We start from the raw sequence: 24,312 nt of genomic DNA on the forward strand, positions 1-24,312 counted from the left end.
GTTGAACACTTAGATTTCAGGAAATATTTTAAGAGTGTTATATGTATTCTATCCTCAATGGAAAACAGAATGCTCAAAGCACTTGGATTCCATATATTTTAGTTTTTAAAAATTCTTAAGAGATAAAATAATATTCAAAGTTTTTCAAAGTCTTTTTTCATGAAGTAAGGGGGAAATTATGAATAAATGGAGTAGTAGAAGAGAAATAAGGACTGTGAATGTTTCTGTTTGAGCAAGCAATTGACTAATAGGAAAACCAAGTGAGAAAGTGTGACAAGGAGAATTGTAGCAACTGGGCAGCTGTGACAGCAGGGGATTTTTGGCAAAGGCAAGGTGCAGTTGGAAACAACAGAGATGGAAGTCACAATTAGACCACTCTTACATCCAATAAGCTTGCTTTTTAATCATGGCTTATATGAAGTTGCTTTAAAACTCAGTGGCTAAGTAAATACCGGCACTAACTTGCATCTTTTCTTACTAAATATGTTAGTAAACAAATGAAGTAATTTCTGGAAACAATGGAATTGACGATGATCATGTGCCCCAGAAGGAGGGAAGAATTTGTGTGAAAAATGTAATAGTTATCTGTTGTTACATAATGAATTACCCCCAGATTTAGAAAACTTGAACAACCAAAGTGTTTTACTCTGCATTTTCTGAGGGCCAGGAACCCAAGAGCAGGTTTGCTGAGTGGTTCTGACTCAAGAGATAGCAGTCAAACTGTCAACAGTGTGCAGGCTTTTTTTTTCCTTAATTTTATTTAAGGTATACAAATTTCATCTATACAGATTTAGGAACATAGTGATTCTTCCCACCCTATGCTCCCTTCCACCCACTCTCTCTTCTTCCTCCTCCCTCTCCTACTCCTACTTAGTTTTTACAATGATATAGTTTTACAATGATCTAGTTTACTTTATATTCATAAGATTAACTCTACACTAAGTAAAGAATTTAACAAATAGTATTTTAAAAAGTTCCTCAACAGTAGAAACAAGGGCTATAAACAATCATCAAATCTCAAAATGTCCATTTCACTCTAATATATTACATTGTAGGTACTCTATTAGTTTCCACAGTTCAGGGAAAACATATGGTATTTGTCTTATTAGGACTGGCTGATATCACTAATTATAATGGTTTCCAGTTGCATCCAATTTGTTGCAAAAGACAGGATTTCATTTTTTATGGCTGATTAGTATTCCATAGCGTATATATGCCATAATTTTTTTATCCAGTCATCAGCTGATGGACATCTGGGTTGATACCATATCTTAGTTATTATGAATTGAGCTACCAGGAACATGGGGGTACAGCTAACTCTTTCGTCTGCTGATTTCCTTTCGCTTGGGTAAATCTGCAGAAGTGGGATTGCTGGTTCATTTGGTAGATCTCTTTCCAGCTTTCTGAGGTATCTCCATACTGTCTTCATAATGGCTGTACTAGTTTACATCCCCACCAACAATTATAGTACCTTTTCCCCCACATACTTGCCAGAATTTATTGTGGGTAAACTTTGAAAGTTTGAGTGGAAGTCAGAAAATCCATTTCCAGACACATTTACATGTGTAGTGGCAGAAGGCTTTAAATTCCTTAATTTTTATTTTTATAACCTAATCTGGGAAGTGATATATGTGTACCTCTAATTCAGGACATGATGTGTGTTTACCTCTGTTGCATGCTGATGGTGAAACTGACCAATTTACACAGTGATGTGGGAGTAGACCCTCGGTACAGTGTCAGTCTCAGGAGGTAGAATCATTGGAAGCCTTCTTGGAGCTGGAAACCACAGGAAATCTGCTTGGTTTATAGTTTATCTTTTCACAAAAAGGATGTCTTTCTGTGAAATCATTTGCCCCAGTCAATTGATGGGCTGACCTCTGCTTCTGCACCAGCATCTCTTTGGGTGATGTGAATAATCATCATAGGAATGTGGAGCTGAAGAGATAGTAGAGATGATCTTCTACCCAAATGCTTCATTTCTTCTGAGATTCCTGAGGCTGAAGCAAGGAACATAAAGCCCAGAATATACAAATGCCTTCTTCAAAACCTTTCTCCCATCACCACCAAGAACTGACCTAGAATTCTACCTTTAGACCTGTCAGTATCTTTTTATAAATTATTTGAAACCATCATCTTTGCTTTATGAATACCCTAATGAAAATCAAAGGAACTCAAATGGTGAATTAAAGTTAATTTTTAGAGAAAAGTATTTATTCAGGCCAATGTGCCCTTTTTAATTATATTTCTTAAAAATATGTATTGAATGTTATTTTGTGCCAAATACATGTTAGATACCAGGTATATTGTTTAACATAAGAGGAAAAAACCTTTTCTGATGAGCCTACAGTCTATTGGAAGGAAAAGATATATTCACTAACCATTGAATAATGTGCTGTGTGGCACACAGTAATGAAGAAAATATTAATTTTACAATTGTGCTTATAAATAATTGATGAGGCTGTTGTGGTGGTGTGGGTTAAGCCACCACCTGCAACTCCCACATCTCCTATGAGTGTTGGTTTGAGTCCCAGCTTCTCCACTTCTGATCCAGCACTCTGCTAATACTCCTGGGAAAGCAATGGAAGATGGCCCAAGTCCCTGGGCCCCTGGCATGGCACTGAATGGGGTACCAGAATGGGGTTCCTGGCTCTAGGCTTCATCCTGCCCCATCCCTGGCCTTTACAGCCACTTGGGGAGCGAACTAGAGGATAGAAGATTCTCTCTCTCTCTCTCTCTCTCTCTCTTTCCCTTTCCCTAAGTCTGCCTTTCAAGTAAATAAATAAATCTTTAAAAATAGGTAATAACTGGCATAATTCAACTTTTCCTATGACTGGCACGGTGTGGAGCTAAAAACCTCTAGAGCCATGTTGGTGGCAGCTGGGTTTGTTACTGGCAGTCAAGCTGGATGCATGTGACTGATGTGCTACTTTGTACTGTTTCTGTAGTTGTATTATATACATACTTGGAGTGAATACATGGATAAGAGAAGTGATAAACAGTGGATGCACTTAAGAATTTCTAATTCTATGCTCCCTGGGGTGCTTAAGGAATGCTACATGATGATGATTGCCTCAAAGACCATCAGCTTACAGTGGAATCCCATCTCATTAAGAAATTGGTTTTTAAAATGGAGTTGGTATCAGGCTTGAGAACTGCATAGCATCAGAACCATGGGTTATTCCCAAGGACAGGGGTGCCACATGCTCTCCTTCCAGCTCTGTGGTTATTATAGTTTCATCTGTTAAATGTTTGTATCCAGGAACCAACCTGACTATTTAGAGGGACTGTGTATGAGATAAGCTGCTCCTTTGCAATGTCCCCTTGAAAAAGGTTTTGGATGGAAAAATTCTATCTGGATGGCTTCTGCCAACCTGATTCTGTCTGCTAATGAAACTCCCTTGACTTTCCTCTCTGATTTCCCTGTAAATAGTGGCTCCTCATTACCTGTGATTTGGGTTTGTGCTGTAGGCACATGTACTGTATTTGTTCATCTGCACCAGGGTTGGCTCTTCCTGTGAGCAGCCGTTGGAGGGAAAGATGCAGACAGAGATGAACAACCTGGTTTGAATTTTCCTGTCCTTTGCATAGCAGAGCAGCACACACAGGAAGACACATAATAACGTTCTTTGATAATGGAAGGAACTCCTACTGGCAGAGTTCTGTCTCAGTATAGTTTGGGCTTATCTTTTCTTTTCCTAAATAATTGTAAATTTAGAGCTTTACTTCAAAAATTGTTTTAGCAGGAATGGGTATTTAGCCTAGTGTTTAAGACATCTGTGTCCTGTACCTGAGTGCCTAGGTTCTCACCTCAGGCTCCTGATTCCAGTTTCCCACCAGTTCGGATCCTAGGAGGCAGCAAGTGATGGTTCGAGTAACAGGGTCCCTACCACCCACATAGGAAAGCTGATTGAATCGTGCCTTCCTGCTCTGGTCCTGGCCCAGCACCAGCCACTGTGGGCATTTGGGTGTAAACTAGAGGATAGGAGTTCTGTCTGTCCTCCTCTGTGTGTGTGTGCACATGCACACATACCCCTCAAATAAATAAAAAGCTTTAAAAAGGTCTTTATCATTTCAAAGTAGCCCAAAAGCAGAAAGAAGATATGATAAGCACAATGGATCTCCAAATATGTGGTGAATAGAAAGTGGGCTTTGGACACAGATATTTATTTACCTACTCAGTAAATATTTATTGAGAATGTCCACATACTAGTGAACAAATCTGACCAAAGGTCCTATCATCCTGGAACCTGCATTGAAATAAGTAAATACGTGCTATATCAGAGAATTATAGGTGTCATAGAGAGAAAGCAAGCAGGGAGGAGTTGAGGAAGAGAGGTGGGTGAAGTGCAATTTTAACAAAAGAGTTAGGGACAGCCGTAGTGGAAAGGCGATATTTCAGCAGACAGATGGAGAAGCTGAAGAAGGGAGCTCTGTGGATATGGGAAAGAGCAGTGAGGCAGAGGGAACTACCAGGGCTGAGGTCCTAAAGTGGGACCAGAGAGCTGCTGGGTGTGGCTGGAGTGGAGCCTTGAGCTTAAATATGGTCCCACCTCATAAGCAGCTAACCTGCATGACCCCAGTTATTTCCTATGAAAATGTGGACATGAGAGTACCTCGGGAGCTTGCTGGACTATTGTGAAGATCAAATAAAAGAGTAAAGGTAAACCACACAGCACAATGCCAGGTATACAGGTCAGAGTTTTCATTAACATGTGAGGAATGTCCCATAGTATTGACACTGCCTCTGCCTCTTCTTCCCAGAAAGTGAATGGAATCACACCCAGCTGCAGGTTTCTCATGAAGAGCAAATGCAATAATACATGGGCAGTACTTAGCCCTGCCACTGACACATGGTACACCCTAATAGTATCTCTCATTATCATCAGATGCTTCAATACGGCACTCATTAGACAATTGTGAGAGCAACTCCAAGACACCAATAAATAGGGCTAAAGGAATCAGGAAATTTAAGAGCATGAGATCTGACAGTCATGGAGAGGTGAAGATGAATTCCATCAAGGTTTGACTCCACCCCAAGGCAAGCCTGGTGGATAATCTGATTCATGTGGAGAGGCTGCAGTGGGAGAGGCAATGGAACAGGGATGAAAATGAGGTGAATTTACTGCTTCAATATAAATTAAATAAACTGAATAGATATCACAAAACTGAGCAGGTAGAATAATCATAAGGGACTTGGCCATAGATGGGCCTAACTTGTCAAAAGAAATATTGCAGGATGGAGAGGAGAGAACTAATGCTGTATCTCAAGAGGATACCCACATATGTGGAAACCCATAACTGTTAGGTGGGAGTACAGTGGAGAACATTTGGGTAAGGATATAAGTAGAGCAAAAGCAAAAATGACATAGTTGTGGGAGGAAACTAAAGACAGTTCCATCAGAAGTAGGAAATAGAAGTTGTACTCACAAATCAGACAACAAACGATAGCCGAATTATCCAAAAAATTTCTAGATCCCAGGTTCAACTAAGAGCAATGCATCAACCAAATCCTTGAAAGTCAGAGCATTATGGTGGTTACCTTAACAGACTACAAAGGTGAACCGTTCTAGTTTTAGATGTGAAAAGTGACCTTGGATATATTCATTTCTGTGAGCCTTCATTTTCTAGCAAGTATATAAGAATGAGAAATAAGTTCTTGTGATGGTACTATGTGAGAAGTCCTTTAAAAATGATTAGACATTTTTCTAGGATTTCATCTTCCACTTAATATAGAGGTACTAAGGGGAGTTGCTATCTTGGACTTAATTTTAACAAACAAAAAGAACGTGTGAACTGAGTTTAGAACTTTAGAGGAAGGGGGAGAAAGAACAAAAGGCAAACTTTTCTGGAATCCAGAAGGTTATACAAGACATGAACCTGGGATCAGAAGGTTCTGTTCCATTCCTCCCAGGCTTCCCCAAAGTAAAACAAAGAAGGTTGTTTTTCCTCCTTCCTCTGGACCACCCAGACTGCTGCACTAATCACACCTGTTGGAACTGTGCCCTTTCCTTTTGTCTTTCTGTTTGCCACTCCCGTGCAAACATTAACTATCTTTCCTCCAAATGGTTCTGAGAATGCTGAGGTCAGCCTGCAGAGCTCTGAAGCTCTCGCTGTCCTGTTGCTCCTGAGCACACAGCTGCCCCTCTCCTCCAGCTCCCCTCTTCCTCTTTCCTCTACTCGCCCCTCCTTATTCCCATCCAGACTAATCCCAAACTCAGATTCCAAATATGTGCATCGAAAGTGAGAGGGCTGAAAGAACTCAAGATGGTTGGGGGGGGCAGAGTCAATGAGGGGGTAGAAGGAACACATGGTGGCCATGGCAGTCTCTGTTATCACCCAAGCCAACCCCCAGTTGGGCAAACCCAGTGTCTATTTCCAATTTCACCCCTGCTGAAGAACCCTGATTGTGTTCAGGGCTGCCATGTACCCAGCCTTAGATAATGAATCATGGTTGGGCACAAGAACTTGGCACAACCTGCTCCTTTTCCCAGGCTTCCTTGCTGCTCGAGATGCCATGGAAGCATCCCTCATGCCCAGCATATCCTTCCCTTCCTAGCTGTAGCTGGATGACTTGTGTGGGCTGGTGAAATACCAGTGGAAATTTCACCTGTCATTTCTGGATGAGGGCATATAAGAATTAATGCCTGATACTCTAGGTTCTTTTCCTGTCATTATGACCAAGGAAAACACACACACACACACACACACTCCAGGCCTTATCCTGCTGTTCCAGTTAGAATTGCTGCAAACAAATCACTGTCTCATACTTCTGGGCTTAGCTAGGAAGACTTCAGTTCATCTCTCTGAGAGTCTCTCATCCACAATCAGATTGTGGCCAGACCTGTATAACTAATGGCTCACTCACACATCGCTTGGCAGGAATGGCTGGAAGATTGGGCTTGGCTGCCTCTCTCTTTCTCTATATCATTGATGAAGTTTGGGACACAGCACTCAACATTATTTAGGATGAAGGAATCTGAGAAAAGTTCAGAAACAGGAAGGTCATTCTTATTTGCCCTCTACCCTTCTCCCCTGAAGCAGGTCATAGATCCTCATTTGCACCTGTAAGAAAGGAGCTGAATAGCTGCGAAGAAGACTGAATCAAAAGTCGAAGCTCTTGCTAGGCTCCTCCCAGTTTATTAGCATTAGATCATATGTTCTTGTCCTATCATCTGCTCCATGACTACCCACTCTCCATCAAGCCCACTATAAAATACACACAAGTATAGCTATTTCTCTGGGCCCTTTTTGCCCTATGAAGTTTCCCTGGTCACACAAAACTTACATAGATTTGTATTTTTCTTGTTTTTTTTTTTTTTTTCTTGTTAATCTGTCTTTAAAAAAATTGTCTAATTGAAAAAGTAGCAAGGGGAGACAGAGAGAGAGAAAGAGAATCTTCTATCCACTGGTTCATGTCCCAAATGCCCGCAACAGCCATGGCTGGGCCATGCTAAAGCTTGAAGCCAAAAACTCCATCTGGGTCTCCCACATGGAGGGCAGGAACTCAAAAAATACTTGAACCATCATCTTTGCCTCCCAGGCACGTTAGCAGGAAGCTGGATGGGAAGTATGGTATAGCTGGGACTCAGAAGAGGCATCCAGGATAGGAGGTGAGCCTTCCAAGCAGTGGCTTGACCAGCTGCACCACAACATCTGCCCCTAACCTGTTTTTTGTTACAGGGGTCTCAGTGAACCTAAGAGCAAAGAGAAATATATTTTTTCACCACAGATGATTTTCTCTCTAGCCTTCATAGCTCTTAGTTAAGATGGACCCCTTAGGAGAAGACAATTGAGAGTGAAACCAAACTGAAGTTTATTAACATGTGAATTTCATATATACAGGAAAGAGAGAAACCCAGGGAGTGAGGACATCACTAAGAGGTGGCTTTAAGTTACAGATTAAAGTTAAGACCATCTTCAACTGAAATGAAGAAAGACGGATTGGGGGGGGGCAGAACTGGAAAAATGCCAGGACAAGCATGGTAAACAAGGGTTCAGTTTGTTAGGTCGATGCCTTCTCTAGTGATTTAGAATCATCCTCTTCCTGGTACAGAGAGGAGCCACCCTTACAAATAAAGATTTCTCTTGTAGAGGTAAATGTGCTTTTCAGAGGGCTAGCTTCTACTCTGCTTGCAGTACTTGTGGGTCTGCAGTTTCTCAAAATAATCAGCTCAAAATAATTCACATGCCTAAGAGGTATATTTTGAGATGGCACATTCTGGTCTCCTGTAGTCATATTTTGGGGTAGCATGTCCTGTGCCGCATCACATCTCAGGGCCTCTCACTCTCCCCCTGACCTGTCCACAGGATTTTTTTTTTTTTTTTTTTTTTTTTTTTTTTTCTGAAAAAATCATCTCACTGCTCAAGACATAGGTCCAGGGTTAACACAGCATTGCTGCTGCCACAGTCTCTTGGTTAAACAGAGACAGGGCCAGACCAGGTTCAAGATTGTGGGAAATAAACCCCATTTCTCAATGCAGTGAGTCACAAAGATTTTTGTGGCCATTTAACATTTAACATAAAAAAAAATTATCACCATCAAACAGACCTGGAAATGCCTTAATTTGGGTCAGTGGTAGGGAGTACACCTGTCCTGGTTGTAGCCTGTCAGCTCTCACCCCAAATTCCTGCTCCTACACTCCTCTCAGTTGCTACTGGTCATTTTATTTCCAAATCTCCATTTCTTTCTGGTCTACTTTATCCCCCAACAGAGCCAAATGCTCCAAGGAGCTGTTATCACAAGGAGACTTTGGGGAGCAGATGTAGGGGAAATCAAGAGGGCAGACCCTCTTTCCTACAGTGTAGCCTCCGCCCCCACAGGGAGTACGCTACTGGTAAGCGTCTTCCTCAGGCCTGCTCACCTGCCGACTTGTTGAGGATTTCCCTGTTAAAAAAGTAATTGGGGCTAGCTTTGTGGGGCAGCAAATTAAGCCACATCCCATATCACAGAGTTGCTTACAGTCCTGGTTGCCCTGCTTCTGATCCAGCTCCCTCCTCATATTCCTGAGAAAGCAACAGAGGGTGGCTCAAGGGTTTGGGCCCCTGTCACCCATGTGGGAGACCTGGATGGAGCTCCAAGCTCCTGGCTTTGGCTTGGCCCAGCTCAGCTGGGAGTAACCCAGCAGATAGCAGATCTCTCTCTCTCTTTCTCTCTCCCCCTCCACTACCTCTCTCCCTTTCCTTCTCCCTCTCTCTCTCCTTCTGCCTCTGTCTAATAACTTTTCAAATAAATAAATCTTAAAAACAAAAAACTATTTGGGAGGCTGTTACACCAAAACAGTTCCAGTGTCCAGATTCCTATGTAAGCAAATCCAAACCCAACTCTGTGTAAATGGTAAAACAAAACTTAAATTTAGTCAACAAAAACCCAGCAAACTCTAATTAGGATCTTTGCCAAACAAATCTCCAACTAAACTCTAATTTCAAGGCCAGTAGTCCACCTTACCCAATCAAATATTTTCTTTGTCTTGCTTCTGCATTCACCTGATAGCCCCCAACCTATGCCTCTTAGGTAGAGCTTAAACCACTTTGCTTTGGTGCTGATTCATGAATTGCTGTTTTCTCAAATAATAAATTTACTCTCAATTCGCCTGTTACAAAGTGAGTAGAGTGGTAATATTGAAAGACTGACCACCTTCTGACCCTGAGAATTATGTAAAGAAGAATGGAGGCAAAGTTTGTAGAACACATGGTAAAAGGAAGCCTTGTGATGCTTACTTGAATCCTGGCTACCCTCTCCAGGTGGAATCCTGGAGAAAGGAAAGCATCAGATTGGTAAGCAGAGAACAGATAGCAATAGGACTTTTGTCCTTCCCTTTATTGGAGGCCCAGAGAGAGACTGCCATGCAGAGAGGGATCCAGGTCAGCAACTGCTATGAACATAAGACAGTTCTCTTTGGGAAAGAGAAACAATTACAAGTCTATATTAATTAACTAATGCACCCATTCACTTATATCAAATATTTATTGATGTCTGTGACATCCATGGCACTCTTAAGCCATGAGTGAGAAATCATACAGATCTCATGTACAAAAGGAAGTCATTGAACATAAAAGTATACAAATATATTATTTAATTATGATTGTGATATATGCCATAAACAGAAATGTGGGTTGATAAAAGAATGTATTCTGAAGGAAAAACTAGCTCTTCCAAAATCACTAGAATTTTAGTTTTTAAATTTTAAAAACTCAGTGGAAAAAGTGTTTAATATTTTATCCCTTTGAGCATTCACCACAATGAGTTTTTTAAGATTTATTTATTTACTTGAAAGGCAGAGTTACAGAGAGGCAGAGAGAGGTCTTCTATCTGCTGGTTCACTCCCAAGATGGCTGCAACGGCTGGAGCTGCGCCGATCAGGAGCCAGGAGCGTCTTCTGGGTCTCCCACATGGGTGCAGAGGCCCAAGGACTTGGGCCATCCTCTACTGCTTTCCCAGGCCATAGCAGAGAGCTGGTTCAGAAGTGGAGCAGCCGAGATTCGAACTGGCGCTCATATGGGATGCTGGCACTGCAGGCAGTGGTTTTACCCACTATACCACAGCGCCGGCCCCAATGATGGTTTTCTGTAACATAGTTTCCTTAGTCTTCTAAGAACTGTGACTCTCCTTGCTTTCAAAATATGCTTTTGAACCTCTTTTCAAAGCTATATATATATATATATATATATATATATATATATATATATACATATACTTATTTATATATAAATATATATATAAAACTCTTTTCAAAGTCTATTTAAATTTGTTTGCTGCTGAACACACCTTCCTTACCAGTGAATAACAAAGCAATTCTGCAAAGGGAGGGGACTGGAGGGAAATCTTGGATTTTCCCAAGGGTTAAGAGTTGGTGCTTGGGACTGGCGCTGTGGCGCAGTGGGTTAAAGTCCTGGCCTAAAGCACCAGCTTCTGATATGAGCACCGGTTCTAATCCCAGCTGCTCCACTTCCAATCCAGCTCTCTGCTATGGCCTGGGAAAGCAGTGAAAAATGGCCCAAGCCCTTGGGCCCCTGAACCTGTGTGGGAGACCCAGAAGAAGCTCCTGTCTCCTGGCTTTGGATTGGCACAGCTCCAGCCATTTCGGCCATCTGGCGAGTGAACCAGTGGATGGAAGACCTCTCTCTGTCTCTCCTTCTCTCTGTAACTCTGTCTTTCAAATAAATAAAAAAAAATCTTTAAAAAAATACAATTAAAAGAAAAGAGTTGGTGCTCAATCCTCTTTGCTGCATGAAGATCTTCAGTAACCAGCAAGACCTACATTTCAAACATTGAGTTTATAATCTTTCCCTCTGGTTGTTGATCAGGGAGGTCTTCCCTGAAGAAGCAATATTTAAGCTGAGACCAGAAGGGTGCATTAAGCAAAGTTGGACAGGATGGGAGCAAGCATTTGAAGAATGTGAAGGTTTATTATACATATGTTAGTTTGCCAGTAGAACCTTAGACACACAAAATAAGCTGTTGATGGTCCTTCGCTTCCTTGTTTTCAAGAGCAAGATTCATTTCTTCCAAGCCATAAAAACCTTACCTTTATACTTGATCCATGACATGGAGCTCAGGGAAGAAGAGGATGGTGGCAGAATTTGTTTTACAGTAACTCATTGAGCCCTAAGCATGAACGAACCTCCCCCCAAATTTATGACAATCCACAAATTCATTCAAAAAACAAAACGGGCATTCCCTGCTGAGCAAGTGCAACATTATGCAGCCCTGTTCATGTAAACCCCATGGAGAGTCCTGCTAGGGAAGACTTTCATTTCCCTTTGAGGTCAAGGATTCCATGGAAACTCTGATGATGGCTATGGAATTCTCCCCTAAAAAAGGCGAGATGTAGCCGCACTTTTGCATATGTTTCTTGACGTTTCTGATGTCACAGCTTATACATCTCAGCTTAAGATAGCTGCTCTCAGATACAATAATGAATAAGGAAGAAGAATAGCCTCATGGTGGGAGGAGGGGCAGGGATTGTTGGACACAATCCGTTTGAGGTGCATCTGGCAGGATATTCAAGTGGAGCTATCCATGAAGCAGTTCAAAATGCTTCCTGGTTTTGTGTGATTTTGTAGATATGTTTAAATTGAGAGGAAGCAGGTTGGTATATATTAATATAATGGGACCCATATGAGCATATGAACCTGGAATCCAGGTTTTTCTGCGTTCATATTTAAAATTTTTTTCTTAAAAAAATGTTTAAAGTATAAAAATGTTATTGGGTTTTTGCCTATTTAAAATATAGTCCACCCTTTGCATGGTTTCATAATCATCCTCTATTACAGAACCAGATTGAACAAAAAGCCTGCCATGTGTTGTCTGGGGGGTCAGTCTACAAGGAAGGGCTAAAACAATGTGTGTGGTTGAAAGCCAACTGTCTCCCTTCCACCCCTACCCTGTTCGAGGGTCCTGCTTAACTCTCCTCTGAGGGAGCTGAGCCTGTGGGTTGCCCTGCTTTTGTTATTACTGTTGACTATAAATTGGGGGGGGGGGGTGTAGTAGGCTAGAAATGGCCCTCTAAAAGAGATTCACATCCTGGAATCTGACTGTTAACTTATACGGCTATCTCAACCCCTTTTCTGTTGCTATAACAGAATATCTAAGACTGGGTAAGTTATAAAGAAAAGAAGCTTATTTGGCTCATAGGTCTGGAGGGTGGGAAGTTCAAGGGCTCAATGATAACCTCTGGTGAGAGCTGTTGGACTGTGTCATGGTATGGAAGAAAAAAGAAAGGCAGGTGAGTACGTATAAACAAGACTGCAGGAGAAAACTTAGTCTGCTTTTATTACAACCCTCTGTCTTGAGAACTCACTGGCTCCATTAATCCCTTTATGAGGGCTCAACCCCTATGACCCATCACCTCTTAATGGACTAATTTCTTAATACTGTTACATTGGCAGTTCAGTTTCTTACACATAGCTTTTAGGGGATACATTCAACCATAGCAATGAGGGGAAAGAAGATCTTTGCACATGTGATTATATTAAGGATTTTCACTGGGGAGATTAAGAGTCTATACAGGTGGGTCCTAGAGCCATCACATCTGTCTTAATGGTTGGTGGGGGTGGGGTGCGGTATAGAGGGAGATTTGACACAAACAGAAGAGAGGGAAGCAGAAGAGGAGGAGCCAGTGTGACCATGGAACAGCAACAGGAGTGATGTTGCCCCATCTCCAGGGACACAGGCTGGAAGAGGCAAGACCAGATCGTCCCCCAGAGCCTCCAGAGGGAGCACAGCCCTCGGGACGCCACGATGCCAGTCTAGTCGTATTCCTGTTGGACTTCTGGCCTCTGGAACCGTGAGGGAATAAATTTCTGTTGTTTTTAATCACCAAGTTGGTAGCAATTTGTTGTGGCAGGCTTAGAAAATCAATATGGATGCTAAACTAGACAATGTACAGAAGAGAGAACAATCTATGCAGGTCAAAGCTTTCCTAAATGACTCAGATTTTTGGTAAAGGTTTCTGGCTTTCTTCTCATTTCAACCCAAAATTCTTCTTTCTGAATCCCAGTAAATCTTTTCTCACCTTGACAATGGTGTTCTGTAGCTCCACAGCCCTCTCCAGAATGAATGCCTGATTTGGATTTACAAGCACAAAGTTCAGTTTTCCTTGTTACTATGTTTTGCATCCTTCCCCTTCAGTTTATATTCTTTGCCTCTGAATAATGATGTATTGTTTTGCAAGAATTAATCTGTGTGTGTGTCTCTCTCCTCTCCCCCTCCCGTTGTACTTGATCTGAAAATAAAAGTTTCCTGCAATAAACAGCCCTTTCCTTCTTTTCTTGTTCCCTTCACTCAGTGGTATAGAGCTGGGAGGTTGATTGCCCCCAAGTGTTTGAAGCCACCCACATGCTTTGAAACACACTTCCCAGCAGCTGACAACTCAACACAATCAAATGCCAGTCACAAACGTCGCCATCATTAATCCTGCTAATCCATTATGGAAATAGGTCCGTAGGATGGGAGAAAAAAAGGAAAATGTTTCATGACTGGAATTTTTATCAGCTGAGAAATACAAAATAAAGTCAGTCGGATGGTTATTTTAAAATAACCAGTGGTGACAATGGGAGCTCCAAGCAAATTTATATCAGAGAATTTGGAAAATCAAAATAAGCCAGAAGAAGTCCTGTTGTTTCAGGAAGAAATGTATACATGAGAGGGCCACCAAGAGATGACCCACCAGGACCTCAGATGAGCACACCTTCATGCAGGACTGCGACATAATCAGAAATCTGCATTTGCTGTCTCGCCCCCAGTTCCTGACTCACAGCTCCTAAAAACTTGTATTTTCCAAGTGATAGAGGTGCTATGCACATCTTTTTGTCCTAATATTTGGTATGAGCCATAGGCTTCTGACACAGAGCTCCTAAAAACCTTGGGATTTCTTGACTTAGCAGCATCTTTTGTTCTATTGAGGTGTCTCCTGGTGGGCGCCTGGAGAGCTTCAGCATGGGCACTGGTCACCAGGAAGAGCAGGAAGACTTAGCCATGATTAACTACAACTAGGAATTTTTCGGCCCTCTTCTCCATTCTCTGGGGATCGGGGAGGGGCTGGAGATTGAGTTACTAATTGATCACAGCTACATGATGAAGCCACCATAAGCATTCTGAGATGGGGTTCAGGGAGTTTTGGAGCTGGTGAACATGCCAGGAAGGTACATACCCTAACTCTACAAGGACAGAAAGTCTTGGACACTCTTGGGACTGTTCTGGACATCAGCCTATGTATCTCTTCATGTGACTGTTCATCTATATCCTTATGATATGAGGGTACCTCAAAGACTTTGTGGAAAATGTAAGTAAAAGAAAAATTTATTGTGCAGAAAAAAATTTGAAAATTATCATATTTTTCATAATACATATTTTTCCTGAACTTTTGATGATCCTTGGTGTTACTCAGCTTTTTTGTTTATTATGAAAAGCCTGATGCAGACTGCTTATAAAGAGCTTTACTTTTTATTTCAGCTCACAGTTTTGTAGATTCACAGTCCAAGACCATTTTTCAGTTAAGACCACATTCATAGACACCAAGGGTTAGGACATGGACATACCTTCTGCAGAAAACAAAGTTCAGCTTATTGTACCAAGAAAAAAAGAATATTAGGGGAAAAAGGAGACAACTTGATAGCTTGGTGGTTGTTACGAGTGTAATATACCTACTCCTTCTTAAATGTGGACTGGGGACCCAGTAATTACATAAATGTTTAATTAACTCTGACATATGCATACAATATTTCCTTTTTAAAAACACGTTTATTTTTGAAATTACTGTTTTTTGATAAAAATGGGAGAAAATTCTAACTTCCCTTGCCACAGAGGACCACTTCCACTGAGAAATGAGCAATAGGAACCCAAAACTTTGAAAACATTTGAGGAAAGGGAAAATTAGTTTTCTGTTAATTGACAAATGTCCCAGTGGGTCTCTGTTTTTGTTTGGATGTGTTATGTTGTATGTACACTTTTATGTACCAGAGTCTAATGAAGTTACAAGGTTCAGAAAAGATGACTGGTAAGGGGCCAGCACTATGGTACAGCAGGTTAAAGCCCCTGGTCTGAAGCGCCCACATCCCATATGGGGCGCTGGTTCGAGTCCTGGCTGCTCCTCTTCCGATCCAGCTCTCTGCTATGGCCTGGAATAGCAGTAGAAGATGGTCCAGGTCCTTGGGCCCCTGCACCCACGTGGGAGACCTGGAAGAGGCTCCTGGCTCCTGGCTTCAGATCTGCGCAGCTCCAGCTGTTGCAGCCATCTGGAGAATGGAGAATGAGCCAGAGGATGGAAGACCTCTCTCTCTCTCTACCTCTATTACTCGTTTTTTTTGTTTGTTTGTTTGTTTTGGTTTTTTTTTTTTTTTTGACAGGTAGATTTAGACAGTGAGAGAGAGAGACAGAGAGAAAGGTCTTCCTTCTGTTGGTTCACCCCCCAAATGGCTGCTATGGCTGGTACTGCGCCGATCCGAAGCCAGGAGCCAGGTGCTTCCTCCTGGTCTCCCATGCGGGTGCAAGGCCCAAGCACCTGGGCCATCCTCCACTGCCTTCCCGGGCCACAGCAGAGAGCTGGACTGGAAGAGGAGCAACCGGCACAGAACTGTCGCCCCGACCAGAACTAGAACCCGGTGTGCTGGCGCCGCAGGCGGAGGATTAGCCTAGTGAGCCATGGTGCTGGCCTGCAACTCTGTCTTTCAAATAAATAAAATAAAATCTTAAAAAAAAAAAAAAAGATGACTGGTAAAATCTGGGTTTTTGTTCATTTATCTCAATAAAATCCCACTGGAACTCCAAAAAAAATTTATTTTTATTTATTTGAAAGAGTTACAGATAGAGGAGAGACAGAGAGAAAAAGAGCAGTCTTCTGTTTACTGGTTGTCTCCCCAAATTGCTGCAATAGCAAGGGCTGGGCCAGGCTGAAGCCACGTCCCTCATATGGGTGCAGGGACTGAAGCATTTGGGCCACCTTCTACTGCTTTCCCAGGCGCATTATTAGGGAGCTGGGTCAGAAGTAGAGCAGCTGGGACTCAAACCAGCACCCACATGGGATGCTGGTATTGCAGGTGGTGGCTTAACCCAGTATGCCACAATGCCAACACCAAGTTTTTCCATTAAAAAAAAAAAAAAAGTATTAAATTCACAGATAATCCTGAGCTCTAATCTTAAAGTTTAGTTTTTTACTTTTTCCCCTTGTGCATCTCTGCTTCACTCACAATCTTGGAGTCTGCATGTAAAAAAAAAGGGATTTCAGTTATCCTGGACATAAAAGTAACAAAGTGAGCAAAAGACCAACAGTAACAAGAGAAGGAAAAGATCAGAGGCAGAGAAATTGGTCTCTGCACCCTCCTTTGGTGACTCTCACAAGAGAAGCATCAAAGTGTGGGGCTGTCAGGTAGCAACACATGGGAATCCAGCAACTCCTTTCATGTCTGTATAAATCCCTTTTTTTTTTTTTTTTCTGAACGATTTTTAAATTTTTTCACCTGCGACTTGAGAACAAGGAGCTGTTGCTGCACTCACGAGGCTCATCTTGTGCTTTGTTTCATTGTCATGAGTGCTTTCAGACTGACATGGAGCAGGGAGCATGCAACGGGGGTGGATAAGACTTGCAGCTCCTATTTCTGGGGCTCCTGCCTCTTCCTTCCTTACAACATGTACCATTGTTGGCCAGAACTCACAGGCAAGCCGAGAAAGAACCTACAGTGAAGCTGGTACTCTTTTGGAGGATGACCTGAGTGGAAGTGACAGTTTCCCTGCAGGGATTATTCTTGATTAGCACTAAAACCGAGCTGGAGGGAAGGAGCTGAGAAAATCCGAATTTTTCTCCCAAGGATGGGAAGTGACATTACCTTGAAGATGAGTCAGTCAAGCCCCAGGACATGAGAGAGACAAGGCAGCTCCAGTGGAAGCAAAATCAGGAATTCCCTGTGTTCATTTCTTTCTGCTTAGAAAATTTCTTTCCCCTAGAAAAGGGGGAAGCATTCTGTGTAACAGTTATGACGCAACTTGGGAAGTCTGCATCCCTATTGAAGTGCCTGGGTTCAAGTCCCAGTTCCACTTCCAATCTAGAATCCTGCTAACGCACTCCCTTGGAGGCAGTGCTAGTGGTTAATGTAGCTGAGCCCTTGTTGCCCATATGGGAGACCTAAATTGAGTTTCCAGCTCCCAGCTCCCAGCTCCTAGTTTTGATCTGGCCCGATCACAGCTGTTGCAGGCACTTGGGGAGTTAACAGTAGCTGGAAGAGCTCCCTGTTTTTCTGTCTCTGTCCCTCTGCCTTTCAAATAAATAAGAATTGTTTTTTAAAATGAAACACTTAAGGATTAACATTGTGGCACAGTGGGTTAAGATGCTACATGTAGTGTCAGCATCCCATATGAGTACCAGTTCAAGTCCTGACTGCTCCACTTTCAATCCAGCTCCCTGCTAATGCACCTGGGAAGGCAGTGGAAGATGGCCCAAGTGCTTGGGCCCCTGCTACCCACTTGGGTGACCAGGATAGAGTTCCTGGCTCATGGTTATGGCCTAGCCCAGCCCTGGCCACTGGGGCCATTTGGGGAGTGAACCAGTGGGTCAATGATATTCATTCTTTCTTCTTCTGCCTCTCCCTCTTCCTTGTAACACTGCCTTTCAAATAAGCAAACAAACAGGGCCGGCGCTGTGGCTTAACAGGCTAATCCTCCACCTTGCGGCGCCGGCACACCAGGTTCTAGTCCCGGTCGGGGCACCGATCCTGTCCCGGTTGCCCCTCTTCCAGGCCAGTTCTCTGCTGTGGCCAGGGAGTGCAGTGGAGGATGGCCCAAGTCCTTGGGCCCTGCACCCCATGGGAGACCAGGAGAAGCACCTGGCTCCTGCCATCAGAACAGCGCGGTGCGCCGGCCGCAGCGCACCTACCGCGGCAGCCATTGGAGGGTGTACCACGGCAAAAAGGAAGACCTTTCTCTCTGTCTCCCTCTACTGTCCTCTCTGCCTGTCAAAAAACAAACAAAAAAACAAATGAATATTTTTTAAAATAAAACACTTAAATAAGTTTCTGTTTTCCTGTGGGAAGCTCGCTCGCTCTCTCTCTGCCTCCCAAAATAAATATTGAAAAGAAAATGGCCTAGCAGTTAAGAAAGACTGATGATAGGATTGGCCTTTGGCTGGTAGCTGAGAATGCAGATTTGGGGATAGTTCCCAAGATTTCCTAAAAGATTAGAGAGATTCACTGTGCTGAAACTGTGTGTCGAACAGTATAGTCTGTGCTTAGTACCTGCTTTCCCGTTGGAAGCCAGAAATTTGGGTACGATGCTAGGCAGAGTGTCCATGTGATCAGCCCCTAAAAAAAGACCCTGGGCAGTGAATCTCTACTGAGCTTTACTGACAGACATCTCACACGTGTTGTCACAGCAAATTGCTGAAGGAATTAACTACAACCTGTGCAACCCCGGATCTTGGCATCTAGCACCTGGCTTCCTTGTGGCTTTGCCCCCACATGCCTTGTCTCGTTGCTGATTTTACCTCGTCTTCTTTGCTGTAATAAATGTTGACCTTGAGTAAGACTTTAGCCAGAATTTTGTGTGTCATCCTAGAGAATCTAAGTGAGAGAGTGGTTTGAAGACTTCCAACACCCCTATTTGGTAAGGTTGTTGCAAAGATTAAAGGAAATAATGTGTGAATGAAAAGAGTGCCTGGCACAGACAAGGGTGAAATTATTAGCATAGGTATTGTTCATTCCATTAATATTGGGAGCCTATTGTATATCACACACTGTGCTGCACAAGGGCTCCAACAACAAGCAGGAAAAAAATGTCCTTGCCATCATATAGTTTTCATCTGCAAAGGTGAGCAAAAGGAATAAGCAAAACAAATTAGTAAACTATACCAAATGTTACACGGTGATGAATGCTATGGATAAAAATAAAACAGGGAAGGGGGACACAGGGAATGTTGGTTTGGGGCTTTCAATTTTATTTTTTATTTATTAATTTTTATTTATTTGAAGGGCAGAATGACAGACAGAGAGGGAGTGATTGTCCATCCACTGGTTCACTAGTCAAATACCCACAACAGCCAGGGCTGGGCCAGGCTGAAGCCAAGGGCCTAATCTGTGTCTCCCAAGGGTAGCAGGGACCCAAGCACTAGAGCCCACTTGCCACCTCCCAGGGTGTGCATTAACAGGAAGCTAGATTGGAAGCAGAGGCAGGACTTAAACCCCAGAACTTGGATAAGGGATGTAGGTGTCCCACATGGCATCTTAACCACTGTGCCACAACATCCTCTACCTTTGCAATTTTAAACAGGATGATCAGAAAAGATCTCACCAGAAAGGTGATCCTTGGGCAAATGTCTGAAGGTGCTAACAAAGGGACTGAGCCATGCAGCTCAGCTTCTGATCTAGCTTTTGGCTAATGTGCCTGGGAAAATGGTAGAAGAGGTCCCAAGTGCTTGGGGCCCTGCCACCTACTTGGGAGACCAGAATGGAGTTCTACTCTCCTGGCTTTGGCCTAGCCCAGTCCCAGCTGCTACAGGCATTTGGGAAGTGAACCAGCAGAAGGAAGATCTTTTTTCTTTGTCTACCCCTCTCTTTCACTCACTCAGTCTTTCAAAAGAATAAATAAATAAATAAATAAATAAATAAATAAATTTTAAAAAATATATCCATGGGATGGGCACTTAGCCTACTGGTTAAGACACTAGTTAAGATGCCCATTGTAGTACCTGGGTCAGATTACTGGCTGCAGCTCCTGATTGGAGCTTCCTGCTAATGCAGACCTTGGGAGAGAGTGGTGATGACTCAAGTAACTGGGGGTTCTTGGGTTCTTGTCCTTCACATTGGAGACTGGGATAGAGTTCCTGGCTCCCAGCTTTGGCCTTGGCCTGGGCTGGCCATTGCAGGCAGTTGGGGAGTAAACCAATGGGTGGTTTGTCATTCTCTCTCTCTCTCTCTCTCTCTCTCTCTCTCAGAGTAAATAAAAACAATGAATATAGAAAGAACAGGTTTTGTTCACTATGATGTGTAAGACAAATCTCACAAACCACAATAAAGAAAATCCATTGCATCCCTCCACGCTCCCGTTCCAGAACATAGCTCCCACCAGGTGCCTCTTTGGCTTTCAGATTTATCTCATTGTTACAGCCTTCCGTTGCTCTAAGCCGAGGGAGAACTGACTGGCTGAGTACCTGTCAGAGGGCCCTGGGGCCATTCTGTAGGGCTCTGATGATGACTATGGGATGCCTAAGGATTTCTGGCCATAGGAATAGGTAGGGAGAGGAGAAGAGTGAAAGAGAAAGAAAGCAGAATCAAAATACATAAAAGAGTAAGACAGTGGGAGTAAAAAGGCAAGATAGAATAGAGAAAGGAATGAAAAAATAAAGTGCTTGTTGAAAACAGAGGAATAGCATATGACTCAGATTCTCCAACCTCTCCAGAGCGTTAGTTACTTCATTTCAACTGAGCAGGTTCCAGACACCTGGTGAAAGGAGCCAGTGGGGCAAGAGAGGGCTGAGGAGAAAGGATGGGTGTGAAGGAGATGATCTGACACTAGTTTCAGGTTCTGTTACACATCAAGAAGTTCTATTATAAATCAAGAAGTAGTCGATGATTAAACTTTACTCAAGGGGCCGGTGCTGTGGCGCAGCGGGTTGACGCCCTGGCCTGAAGCACTGGCATCCCATATGAGCGCCTGTTCGAGTCCCGGCTGCTCCTCTTCTGATCCAGCTCTCTGCTATGGCCTGGGAAAGCAGTGGAAGTTGCAAGTCCTTGGGCCCCTGCACACACATGGGAGACATGGAAGAAGCTCCTGGCTCCTGGCTTTGGATCGGTGCAGCTCTGGCCATTGCAGCCAATTGGAGAGTGAAGCAGCGGATGAAAGAGTGCTCTCACTCGCCCGCTGGCTCTCTCTGCCTCTCCCCTCTCTGTGTAACTCTGACTTTCAAATAAATAAATAAATCTTTTTTAAAAAAACTTTACTCAAAAAAAGTTGGAATAAGAAGCAAGCTGTTCCATCTACAATAAAGAAATCAACATGTCCTTTTCAGAGTTCTGATGTCATAAGCCATTGTCTGTGGCATAACAGTTGACTACAATAGAACTAATTATCATATCACAAATGGTAGATTAAGGGATAAATGAGTGGACTAAGTGGGTGGATAGGCCTCTTATAACTGAGAATACAGTTTGATTAATAGAATGAAGGGCTGGGAAATAGAAATCAAAGAGAAAGACTACTTAGAAGGAGATGAAGAGAAAATATGATTTAGGGAACTTAAAAATAGGTTGAAAATAATGTACATAATGATATAAATGGAAATATTATTTCCTACCTCAACCCATTTCTAACTTTAACCGGTGAAATAGACAAAAATTGTTTCTATTTGTGACTGTTGTGTGTGCGCTTATAAATAATTTATTTTAGTTACCTGAGTGAGGTACCTGGTGCTGCTGGATATTGCCTCCAGAGTACAAAATGATTTATGTTACTAATGATGGACTTAAAAGTTGTGAGTGAGTAATTTTTACCTTTTCTCTGGTACCAGTCTTTAAAATAAAAACATAATAAACCTATACAGACCTTGGATTTTTTTTTTCTTTCTGTTATTGAAACCCAGGAACAAGCTGCTTGAGGAATTTATTTCAATGTTTTGGCATCTTGTGTATTTTTGTTTGATTTTCTGAGGCAGTCTGTACTGTTGAATCAGAGATATTGAAATCTCTAGAAAAAATTAAGAGATTACTTATTTATTGATAGATACATCTTATTAGTATTCCACTCAACATTTTGATGTAGAAAATTTGTTTTTATACACTAGTTTGAGACCAGCATCACTTGCAAAGATAGATTTTATAGGAAAGTGAAAAGTGGTAATCTACTGCAATAGTTGAAAAAAACCTTTGCTCGCTGATGGGTGATAGCAATAACCCAATGCTAGTGTTTCTTTTGTTAATCAGTTATAGTAAAAGGAATACAAAATATTGCCAAAGGCCATGTGTACATTAAAGTATTTACCATGACTTTCATTTCATAAAATGAAAATTTCTATAATTTTTTTTATTTGACAGATAGAGTTAGACAGTGAGAGAGATAGAGACAGAGAGAAAGGTCTTCCTTCCGTTGGTTCACTCCCCAAAGGGCTGCTACTGCCGGAGCTATGCCGATCCAAAGCCAGGAGCCAGGTGCTTCCTCCTGGTCTCCCATGGGGTGCAGGGCCCAAGCACCTGGGCCATCCTCCACTGACTTCCTGGGCCACAGCAGAGAGCTGGACTGGAAGAGGAGCAACCGGGACTAGAACCCGACGCCCATATGGGATGCTGGCACCGCAGGTGGAAGATTAGCCAAGTGAGCCATGGTGCCGGGCCCCCAAAATGAAAATTTCTACTAAAACTATTCATGTGAAAACAAAAGTTTAGCATACTCATTATCATTTCGGTACATTTGCACTTAGTTTTGTTATGTTTATCCAGGGTGCTTTACAACCTTTGCTGCACATTAGAATTGTCTAAGGAGTTAAGAAAAAAAAAAAATCTCAAGTTGCCTAAGCAGGAGTTAAGACCAATAAATCAGACTCTCTCAAGGGTGGAACACCGGATTGCTAAGTATTCCAGGTGTTTCCAAATCGGCCTTTGAGGTTGAGGTCTACCAATATAAGTGGCATTGATCAAGCCTCACTTTAATCCTAATTTCTTTCTTTCTTTCTTTTTTTTAATTTATTTGACAGATAGACAGTGAGAGAGAGAGAGAGAGAGAGAGACAGACAGACAGAGACAGAGAGAGACAGAGAGAAAGGTCTTCCTTCCGTTCGTTCACCCCGCAAATGGCCGCTACGAGGAGCTACGACAATCCAAAGCCAGGAGCCAGGTGCTTCCTCCTGGTCTCCCATGGGGTGCAGGGCCCAAGCACTTGGGCCATCCTCCACTGCCCTCCAGAGCCACAGCAGAGAGCTGGACTGGAAGAGGAGCAACCGGGACAGACCCCAGTGCCCATATGGGATGCCGGCGCCACAGGCGGAGGATTAACCAAGTGAGCCATGGCACCGGCCCTTTAATCCTAATTTCTATTGGAATCATCTCCCCTGTACTACAAGTGCATATAGCAATATTATGTCTGTGTTGCATTGCTTTTTAATTCTCACTACCTGATAGGTGCTCTGGATGAATGAGTGAATGAATGAATACATATATTTCCAACCAGAGCCATGGGGAAAAGTTGCCACCATTTAAAACACTGTAGATTTATATAGGGCATACAGAGAAATGATGTGACTCATGTAGTTACATTACACAGCTCTGAGTCACCTGGCACTTTACCAGTTAAAAAGTTCCAGAACCTGATGTTTCAGATCCTCATCCAGTAGACATTTTTATCCTGGGAACCGAGAGTGAGGGTACAGCTGACAGAATCAGCACGGGGTTTCTCTTAGGGAAGTTGCTGCTGCTCTGTGCTTATATAACCATATGTTGCACAAGCATGATCCGTGCATTGTGATCCAAACTTTTTTTTTTTTTGTCTCCATCACTTTAAACACTATTCCGTGGGGACAAACCTATTCTGTCTAAGCAGAAAAAATCTTGGGCCATTCTCAGACACTTTTAATTGTCAAACAGTTTCATTTTAGAAACTTAATATATTCTTCTCACTTAATAACCACACTTTAAATGTGGATCAAACTGTTAGCCTTCTACAACCATGGCCTGCTTCAAATGTCTGCATGGGGAGGAGGCTGGTCTATTCTCCCAGCTCACCTGTACTACCTGCAGCTTCTCCCTGGCTGGGTCAAGGTAGGGAGAGGGAGGAAAAGGAAGTCAGTATGGTGCTGTTACTTGGTTGAACCTGACAGTGGTTAAAAGGAATCCCAGAATAGC

General features: G+C 42.7%; 1 protein-coding gene across 7 annotated transcripts in view; it reads left to right on the top strand.

Annotated features, from left to right (window-relative positions):
• Positions 1–24,312, top strand: part of BBS10 (Bardet-Biedl syndrome 10) — a 213,453-nt gene that overhangs the window by 127,900 nt on the left and 61,241 nt on the right. The window contains exon 7 of one of the 7 annotated variants that reach the window (XR_009867008.1): positions 13,788–14,048. The exons of 1 other annotated variant lie outside the window; for it this stretch is intronic. The gene's annotated coding sequence lies outside the window, so the exon portion shown is untranslated. Of the gene's footprint in view, positions 1–10,957; positions 11,005–13,787; positions 14,070–24,312 lie in introns of those variants that run through there. 5 more of the 7 variants (XR_009867007.1, XR_009866995.1, XR_009867002.1 and 2 more) reach the window with 5 other exon arrangements.

This window comes from Lepus europaeus, chromosome 10 (assembly GCF_033115175.1).
Source record: "Lepus europaeus isolate LE1 chromosome 10, mLepTim1.pri, whole genome shotgun sequence".
NCBI lineage: Eukaryota > Metazoa > Chordata > Mammalia > Lagomorpha > Leporidae > Lepus > Lepus europaeus.